The sequence below is a fragment of the Macadamia integrifolia genome, chromosome 9 (genome assembly GCF_013358625.1).
Source record: "Macadamia integrifolia cultivar HAES 741 chromosome 9, SCU_Mint_v3, whole genome shotgun sequence".
Lineage (NCBI taxonomy): Eukaryota > Viridiplantae > Streptophyta > Magnoliopsida > Proteales > Proteaceae > Macadamia > Macadamia integrifolia.
Genome location: NC_056565.1, coordinates 36,643,174 through 36,653,413, shown reverse-complemented (window position 1 = coordinate 36,653,413; position 10,240 = coordinate 36,643,174).

The window sequence follows — 10,240 nt, the reverse complement described above, 5'->3', positions numbered from 1 at the left end:
AAAAAAAAAAAAGGATTATTTTACTTAACCCTTAACAGCGTATCTCAGATCTTCCCTGATATGGGAAGGCTGATATGGTCCGATCTCCATATATTTCATTTCCCTTTATCACCACATATAATATTTTGTAATATTCTCCTACCATACAACACATAGTTGGCTAGGGTTTCCTACTGTAATCTTATATAATTTCTCTATTGTAAGAGCTTGATTCAAATGAGAAATACAAGTGTTTTCATGGTATCAGAGCACCCTACGCTCCTCTGAGCCTCCTTTCTTTCTTCTTTCTTTACTTACCCTAGTCGCAATATCATCTCCATGGCCACCAAAGACACCACCATCGGCGCCCTTCCCACTACACAGGCCATAGCGCCTGTCGCTCCTGCTGCTCCCTCTCTCGGCGTTCTCCTCGCCCCACCACTATCTTTCCATTACACTTTCTCCCACAAATTTTCTTCTCTGGAAGAAGCAATTGGTACCATTCCTCAAAGGCCAGCGCCTCTTTGGCTTTGTCAACGGCACCACTCCCGGTACCAGCAACCTTGTCGAGGCCACAACATGGCATCAACAAGACGCACAGCTTGTTAGTCTCCTTGTTGCCTCTCTTTCCGAGGATGTTGTTCCTTTGATCTTGGATAAGGACACTAGTCATGATATCTGGCACACTCTCTGCTGTGTTTGGCTCGGCATCTCCTACCAGACTCATGTCTCTTCATCTCATTCTTCAGAATCTTCTCCAAAAACCTGAGGAAATCGTGACACTATTACTTTAGCGCGCCAAAATTCTTTCTGATGAATTATTTGTCGTCGGCGAACCTCTTAAGCAGGCCAATTTCAATATTTATGTGTTGCGGTCTCTTCGTAAAGATCTACATGGTATACTACCCTCCATTCTCGCTCGTGAATCTATACCCACCTACACTGAGCTGCATGCCCTGCTTCTCAGTCACGAGAGCCTTCGTGCCTTCTCCAAATTATCTGTCACTGAGGCCATAGACACCGACTCCTCCACTCCAGTAGCCAACACCGTACAACAGTCCTCCCCTTCCCCTAACGATTCTGGCACTCAATCCTCTAGCCGAGGATCTAATAGGGGTCGTGGGGGATGTGGCCATTTTGGACGTGGCCATGGATGCTAGTCTCAACAGTCTTCTGTACGATTCTATTGTACCGTCTGCCAACGGACCAACTAAAACTCTAACACATGTTACTATCGGTCTCAGCAATACCCTCAACCCTACCCTACTGCCCTTCCCTCTTATAATAATTTTCCTCCCACCGCCCATTATGCCCAACCTGGCCTGCTATCAACTCCCACCCACGCCTCTCCCTCTCCCTACCCCTCAACGGCCTTAACCTGGTACCCTAAACCCGGTGTAATACACCATATTACCCCAGATTTGAACTCTCTTTCTACCTATGATGGTTACTCAGGTAATGATGCTCTACAGGTTGGCAACGGTAAGGGTCTCCCAATTTCTAATGTTGGTTCATCTCGTATTTCTTCTCCTTCTCGTTCTCTCTCTCTAAATAATGTTCTTCATGTCCCCTCTATCACCAAACCCCTTCTCTCTGTTCATAAGTTTGCTAAATATAATGGCGTGTTTTTTGAGTTTCACCCTTCTCATTTTCTTGTGATCTGAAGTCTACAACTCCTACTCCTCCTCATGCTAGTATTGCTAAAAGAACCATCCTGGACGGCTGGCACTCTCGTCTCGGTCATCCTCACGAGCTTACTTTGTCACATTGTTCATCATAATAAGCTTCCATGTCAATCGTCTCGCCTTTAGACTCTTTGCAATGCCTGTCAACTTGGCAAATCTTGTCGTTGCATCTTCCTTTATCTATTTCTCGTAGCCTTTTTCCATTAGATCTTGTGTTTAGTGATGTTTGGGGTGCTTCCTCTACGTCCTCCATCTCGGGGCATCGTTTCTTTGTAATTTTTGTGGACGATTTTACTAAATATATATGGTTTTATCCTTTAGTCTATAAATCTGAAGTCTTCTCTGTTTTTCATTTAGCATTTCTCTTATCAAATTAAACAAGTTCAAACGGATTGGGGAGGTGAATTTCGCACCCTTCCCACATTCTTCTCTAAGGTTGGGATATCTCATCGCCTCTCCTATCCACACACTCATGCCCAACAATGGTCGGTTGAACGTCGACACCATCACATCACTCACTGAGACGAGTCTTTCCCTGCTCGCCCATGGCTCGGTTCCCATGCAATACTAGCATTTTGCCTTTGAGACCGTTGTTTATCTAATTAACCGGTTGCCTTCTCAAGTTTCTAATAATCTTCCCCGATTCCAACTAGTTTATAATAAGGCTCCAGACTACACCTTTCTTTGCTCCTTTGGGTGCCTTTTCTACCCTTACCTTTGTCCCTATAACAGCCATAAGATGGATTTTCGTTCCACTTCCTGTGTATTTCTTGGACAACCCTTCTCACCATGGCTATAGGTGTCTTGATAGGGTCACCAATAAGTTCTACATTGCACGCCATGTCCGGCTCAATGAGTTTTCCTTTTCTTTTAACTCTCCTTCAGTCCTTGGTCCCCCTCCGACCTCGGTTTCCCCTTCTTCGTCTCCTTGGGCTGTCATTCCTACACAGGTTCAGCCCTTACCTTTGCCACCACAGTGGCCTAATCCCATCTCCCTTCCAACGCCTCCTCCTTCTCCACCTACACCCACACCACCTCCCTCCTCTCCTTCCCCACTTCCCACGCCTAACCCTACCACCACCCCTTCCTCATAGCCGGTCCCATAGCACACCACGCTCCCCTCCATGCCGCTCACACCCTCTCCTTGAGCTCTACACCTCCACACCTCCAACCGTACCCTCCAATCCCTCAACATTAACTAAGCCCACCTCCCCACTTGCTGCTCCTTCCAAGGTGCATACCATGACCTTGCGCCCTAGACCACCACCACCACCACAAGCCCTCACTGCCAATTACACACCTTTCTCCACCCCTAAGCCCACCTACTTCACATAGGCACACAAAATTCCTACATGGCGGGCAGCCATAAGTGAGGAATTTAATGCCTTGGTTCGAAATGGCACTTGGTCCTTAGTACCTCCCTCTCCGCATCAGAATTTGGTTGGATGAAAATGGGTGTACCGCGTCAAGAGGAAGGCTGTTGGATCCCTTAAGCCTTATAAAGCTCACTTGGTCACTAAGGGTTTCCATCAACAACAAGGTGTGGATTACACAGAAACTTTCAGCCCTGTGGTTAAGGCTACCACTATTCGCACCGTTATTTCTTTGGCTGTTACCTGTGGGTGGGCGATCCGTCAGCTTGATGTCCATAACGCTTTCCTCCACAACATTCTCCATGAAGAAGTTTATAGGACTCAGCCCCCTGGCTTTAGCGATCCATCTCATCCATCTCATGTGTGTCACCTTCATAAGTCCTTATATGGGCTGAAATAGGCCCCTCGAGCATGGTTCCATCACTTGTCTACTTTTCTCCTTCAATATGGTTTTGTGGCCTCGCAGACTAACCCATCGCTCTTCATCTACAGGAAATGTGATTCCATACTTTATGTCTTGGTTTATGTAGATTATATTTTGGTTACAGGAACTACATCTTCTCCAGTTGCCCAACTGCTCTCTTCTCTGGCTTTGGAGTTATCAATCAAAGATTTGGGTCCCTCACATTTCTTGTTGGGTATTGAGGCGCTGCCCCACTCTAAGGGTCTCCTCCTTACCTAGTCTCGGTATATTGGTGATCTTCTGCAACGTGCTGGTATGACTGATTGTAAAGGTGTTCTTACACCCATGGCTACCATCGCCAAACCATCTCTTTTAGGGGGTGTACTGATGGCTGATCCCACTCTTTACTGCTCGATTGTTGGTGCTCTCCAATATGTGATTCTGACTCGACCTGATGTCGCTTTTTTGGTCAACCATGCCTGTCAGTTCATGCATGCTCCGACCGATGATCATTGGGCCCTTGTAAAGCGGATTCTCAGATATCTGAAGCAAACACAGTCTCATGGTCTTCTTTTTGGCCTATCCACTACCCCATTCACGCTCCAAGCCTTCTTATGCTATCTATCTTGGTTCTAATCTGATCTCCTGCTCTTCTTGAAAACAACGAACCGTGGCTCGTTCCTCCACTGAATCAGAGTAAAAAGCTCTAACCGATGCTGCTGCGGAGTTTATTTGGTTGGAGTCCCTGCTTAAAGAACTTGGCATTCCACTTCATGGTTCACCGATTCTGTGGTGTGATAATACCGGTGCGACCTATCTATCAACCAATCTGATCTTTCATGCCTGAACAAAGCATGTCGAGATCGACTTCCATTTTGTTTGTGACCGTGTTGCCAAAAAGCAGTTGTCCGTGCAATTCATCTTCACTAATGACCAGCTTGCTGATGCTTTGACCAAACCTCTTCCTACGGCTTGGTTCCAGTTCATACAGAATAAGTTGAAGATCTGCTTCGTCGAACGTCAACTTGAGGGGGTGTAAAAGCATAACTCAGATCTTCCCTGACATGGGAAGGCTGATATGGTCCGATCTCCATATATTCTCCATATATTTCATTTCCCTTTATCACCACATGTAATATTCTGTAATATTCTCCTACCATACAACACATAGTTGACTAGGGTTTCCTACTGTAATCTTATATAATCTCTCTATTGTAAGAGCTTGATTCAAATGAGAAATACAAGTGTTTTCAACCCTCAAATAACTTCTTTAAAGTTTACACATTGGTAGTGCTTAAACTTATATTATACAAGATTGGAAAAAGCCAGAATAAAGAGAAAATCCTTTAATCCGATTCAAGTCATAAGCATATATGTTGAATGACAAAGAACTAATGAATTGCCTTAGAGCCTATCCTTAATGAGGAAGAGAATCTTAATAGATTAAAACGTCACTTTCTATAGACATAAATAAGTGATTAAGGGTGGCAGTAATTAAGTCGAAGGGTCGTATCTCTCACTATAGGAATATTTATACTTCCAAGAGTGGCCCCTATAAAGTTGTGAGCGCTTAACATTCAGTAAATCTGGAAACTAATCATATCCCTTGTTAGCAAAAACGGGAACGACAAAAAAACAAAAACAGACAGTATGGGTTTTAAACAGTAAATTTTTTAAAACAATACGGTCAAATAAACGGTCAAAAAAGTAGAGAACAATAAAAAATGGAAAACGAATGGTACGGGTTTTAAACATGTAGATTTTAAACAAATGAGACCAAAAAAATGGTACTATACTCATATAAATTAAGGAATTATTACATGAATACTTACATCTAATGTTCAAAATAACTACAGTATCCAACACTAATGCATATATATCTCATGTCTCATTATAAGTTTTATGATATATAATTGAATATCATCCACTACCAATTCTAAATTCGTACACTGCCTCATTATAAGTTTTATAATATATAATTGAATATCATCCACTACCAATTCTAAATTCGTACACCACACGTTTTCAAGTTTTATTGAGCATTGTGGCTGGCTATGATGTTGTTCATTGTTATCAACATAGTCAACACACTCTTGGAGTAATGTATGTTCAGTTTGAGTTAGGAGTCATCACTTTAGAAACATTTTTCAGAAAATACATCGATTTGTATCACAATTTTGGAATCCATACATTGATATTGAGTTGAAGGTGATATCATGAGAAATATAGCCATTGAGTTAGCTTCAAGTTGGTGAAAGAATCAAGTGGATCAGAGTTCGAGAGAGAAAGATATGGTCAATTAAGTAGACATTATGTTCAACAAGTTAAGAATGGAAACGTGTCTAAACGTGTTTTAAACGTGTTTAGAATAGAAATGCTTTCCGTTTGCTGCTTTTTTAAGTGTCTTTGAGAAGCATACGGGAAAAAGTGTTTTAAAAGGTAAAAAACAAGAACGTGAGTTTTAAACGCGTTTTATCTCATCCTAGGTTCGTAGAATGTAGATTTCACTTGGTGAACTGTGAACTGCGATTGTGGTCTATTTGATGGTCCAACCCAACCCAACCCAACCCAACCTAACCCAAGTGCAAAATTGGTATGGCTGGTTCAGAAATTGTCTGACTTAGGTTTGGTTCAATTTAGACAAGCTCCACTATCAAAAGCCTCAAAACTCAAACCATAGTTGCCAGTTGTCACAGAGTCTCGATATCTCATTCTCGTACACCCTTAAGCTCACATATGGATATCACTCATTCTCTCTCCAATTAGCATAGGTCCCCAGGTTTGATGGAATCCATGCATGAGCCTAAGGACGAACAAGAATGGCTCTAGTAAGAGAAGTGATTCGGACTCAGCTATCAGAAACTACAACCTCCTATGCCTGAGGTTAGGGGTTTCAATCAGTTGGTTTGGACCAGTTTTGGTTTGGTTCCATTGGTTTCAACCTGAGGATGAGAAAGTTGATAAATGAACCAAAAGACATGCACTGGTTTTGGTTTCTCTTATTGGTTTATTATTGGTTTGGTTTTGATTTACCATATAAATTTATTCAAAAGTATGAGAAAATATGTTTTTCAAGGAATTCAAGATTGATATTGGTTTCTTATTGGGTTACATCGGTTTTAGTCAAGTTTTTAAGTTCAGTTTGGTGGCTTATTAGTTTCCATGCTATCTAGTTTTGTTTTGATCTCATAAAACCTCAGCCCAAAATATGATTGATCTAATAAGCTCATATCAATTTTGATTTGATTCGATTCCAATCAATTTCAGCGGTTCAGGCTAGGTATTGACATTCCTCTCCCTGAGGTTTTAAAAATAAAATGCAGGGCTGGGCCAACCTAGTCTAAATATTGGGTTGGATCAGGCCAGCAACTGGTGAGGTTGGTCCACCTAACTTGCATTCCTAATTCTGACTAACCTTAATCTAAATATTAATTGGATTGGCCAGGGTAGGCTTGACTAATCTTAAGTTCTTGTAACGCCCCACCTTCCGTAAAGGAAAAATGGAGGTTAACGGTCCAAGGATCATGTCTCTTAGGGTTAAACCATGAATCAATTGAGTGATAAATCATAAGAAAAGTTTTAAATCTATATTAAACACAAAACTCAGAATAATAACAGCGGAAGTCTTCAAATTAATAATTAAAAGTCATAAAGTCTCCAATATCATCCACAAACAATTAAATCCTTTAAGAGAAATATTACATCTATAATTTAAATCTCTAAGACAAATAATAAATTCTAGCATCAACCAAAATAGTAAATGTTATGCATGCCCCCATCAATCTCTTGGTTCTCACCATTAACCAGCATATCAGAGTGCTCTTCATTTGGGGAATGATTTGGGTAAGTTTCTGGGTAGAAACTTAGCAAGTAAAACCACACACAATATCCACAAGTTTGAAAACATCGATATAATGCAATAATACATATCATAATTTATTAAAATCAAATATACAGTATTTATGGAAATTTACAAGGTTTAGCTACTCTCAGTCATGTCCATTTAATTAATTCATTTACTCTGTTTCCCAGATGCCCCACATGCTCTACGGCTTGTACATATGTTATCCCACACGTTCTACTTCTCCGGCTAAACTCCCTCTTCTAGTTATCACTCTTGTCTGGATTGAACCTGCTGTAGCTAAAGATACAATCTAGGCCACGCCCTTTTGTAAGTAATCACTGCTTATGGTTCCTCCTGACAAAAAAAGACCCTTGAGCGTTGTGGGCTTTCAGGCTAAGGATGCCGTTCAGTGCCCTGTTTGGCTCGGGTTGCTTTGCCATTAGGTACTATGATCAGGGGGGTTCTTGATTGGCCTCGATTAGCTGTGTCTTTACCTACTCTAGTTTCTCCAGCAGGTCGTGATGGCTCAGATTTGGATTTTGCCAAGTTCCTTTTGTTGATTTAATGGCTTCGCCTTCTTCCACTTTGTTTTCTTCTCCCCATCGATCTTCTTCATCCCGATCCTCTTCTTCTTCTTTAGATTACCTGTATGAGCTTTCTTATGTTCCTGATGATCAAGTCATCCCTGCTACCCCTACACTGCTTCTTAATCCATATACTGTTTTCCCTAAAACACCAACATCCTCTAAATGGTCTACTCTTCTTAAACCTAAGAAGACTCCTCTCTTGAAAGAATTAGTACAGGCCTCTCGCTTTGACCAATTCCAAGTTCCTGCTACTGAAAAGGAGCAGCTTTTCACTCTTGAGATACCTTTGGAGCTCATCCCTCAATGGATCCAATAAGATTATACTCATCTCCACCTAGGGGCCATCAAGTTTGCTCTCTCTTTCCATGGTAGAAAAGGACTCCCAGTGGTCTCCCATGTTGCTCTACTTGATAGTTGGTTTTTACGGTACCAACATGCCGTGATTGCCACCGTTCAGACTACTTTAAATGTAGGAACAGTGTTCTCAACACTGTACCCTAATTTTAATATTCCACTGTCTGACCCTCTTCTCCCCACTGCCCTAAAATTTCAGATCCAAATTACTAGTGTTCCCCAAAATGTTATTGCTAAGGCTACTACTTTGCACTATCAGATGGCTTATCGCTTGCAAAAACATGCATTTGATCTTCTTACAGGCCATTTTGTAGATGTGTTGTTCATCATTATGGACTCTAACCAAGTCCCTTGTTGTACCTATGTTCCTCAACAAATATCCAGAGATGAACTCCTTCATCTCCTTCCCTCTTCTTGGGTTACAACTTTTAAACAACAGATCTCAGCCTCTCAGCCACAGGCCCCTCCAAAACCAGTTCAGTCTAAAGATTCGGAATATATCACCCATCCTAATGGAGAGGTAGAAATTCGGTTTCCTCCTCCCAGACCCCGTCCTTCTCCGTTTCCTACCTCCTTTGGTATGATCCAAGAAAAAATTCCTATTAAGTCCTTTGATTCTAAGGGTGATCCGATTTACTTCTTCCAAGACCCAGTTACTGGTCATAAATACTTTGACCTTTGTGACTGTGATGATTGTCTAGACTCTGAAGATGATTTCCCTCCTTCTCGTCATTCTTCTAAACGAAAGTCTACCCAACATCAGTTACAAGAACGATATGAGGTAGGAGATTCTTCTGTTGGACCCCTCAGCACCGAATCAAAATACCCTTTCTTTGTCATGTATGGAAATCCCAAGGTTCCTTCTACACCTTCTTTTTCTCCTTGTAAACCTCCTCCAAAACCTGATATACCCCCTCCACTTATTCCTCCCTGCTGTATGTATACTCTAGGTTCTTCTTCTTCTTCTCCCCTTAAACCATTTCCTGGACTCCATGATTCAGCTCCAGACGTCCATGGCATCCATCAAATTTGGAAAGTTAAACCATCCGTTCAAGCCACCGGTCATCTGATCCAATATCTCCTGCTGAAGCAGCTTTGAATTGGTAGGCAGAAAATGCTACTGTCCAGAACCGATATCTTGAGCATATATTGGCCCAGACTCAACAAACTCATGGCACTTTATCCCATCATGATCATCTTCTCCAATCTCTCCATAGAGAAATTGATTAGGTCCACACTGAACTTGCTGGAATTGCCTCTAGTGTTGCTGATACTACTACAGCTTTTTCCATTATTAGTCAAAAGGAAAAGCATCTCAGGTATCTTAAAGCCCAACTTCAACAGATGCCACAACAAACACAACCTCCTTATTTTGCCTCCTCTCGTCACAAGCAACAACAACCACTTCCAGTAACAGTTCCCAGCTTTATTCCACAAGATCCTTTTGCTATGTATGCCTCTCCTTCACCACCTGTCGTCTCTTCTTCAAGGAATTCTCCTACTGAAGAATTAAAAGAACTTCAACGATAGCAACGTGCGAGCAGCCAGAGGACGTGCTCGTAGTAGACTCCCACCAGCATGGACATCCACTGCTGCCCTGATGGATCTTAGTGATTATGAGGACGAATTTGCAGATGCCCTACCAGCACCACCTCCATTTACCCCTTATCCTATGCCTGTCCCATATTATGCACCACCACCTAATGAACCACATAGGTCAACCCCACCAGTTCCTCCATTACCTACCACTGTGTCTACTACTCCTCCTAAATCTATCCATACTATCATTTCCCCCTCAGAAAACACTTTATCTGAGTTCCTTACAACCTTAACCATCCCAAACCCTCTTCCCCTTCCTTCTTTCATGAATGAAGGACCGTAGCCTGCTACACCTCATGTTTCTAAAATGGATGATGACCTTGAATTCCAGAATCCTGAGGAAACACCCAGACGTCCCCCTGTCCCGCCTACACCTTTTACCCCTTATCAAAACCAGGACCCCAAGCAATTTTTCA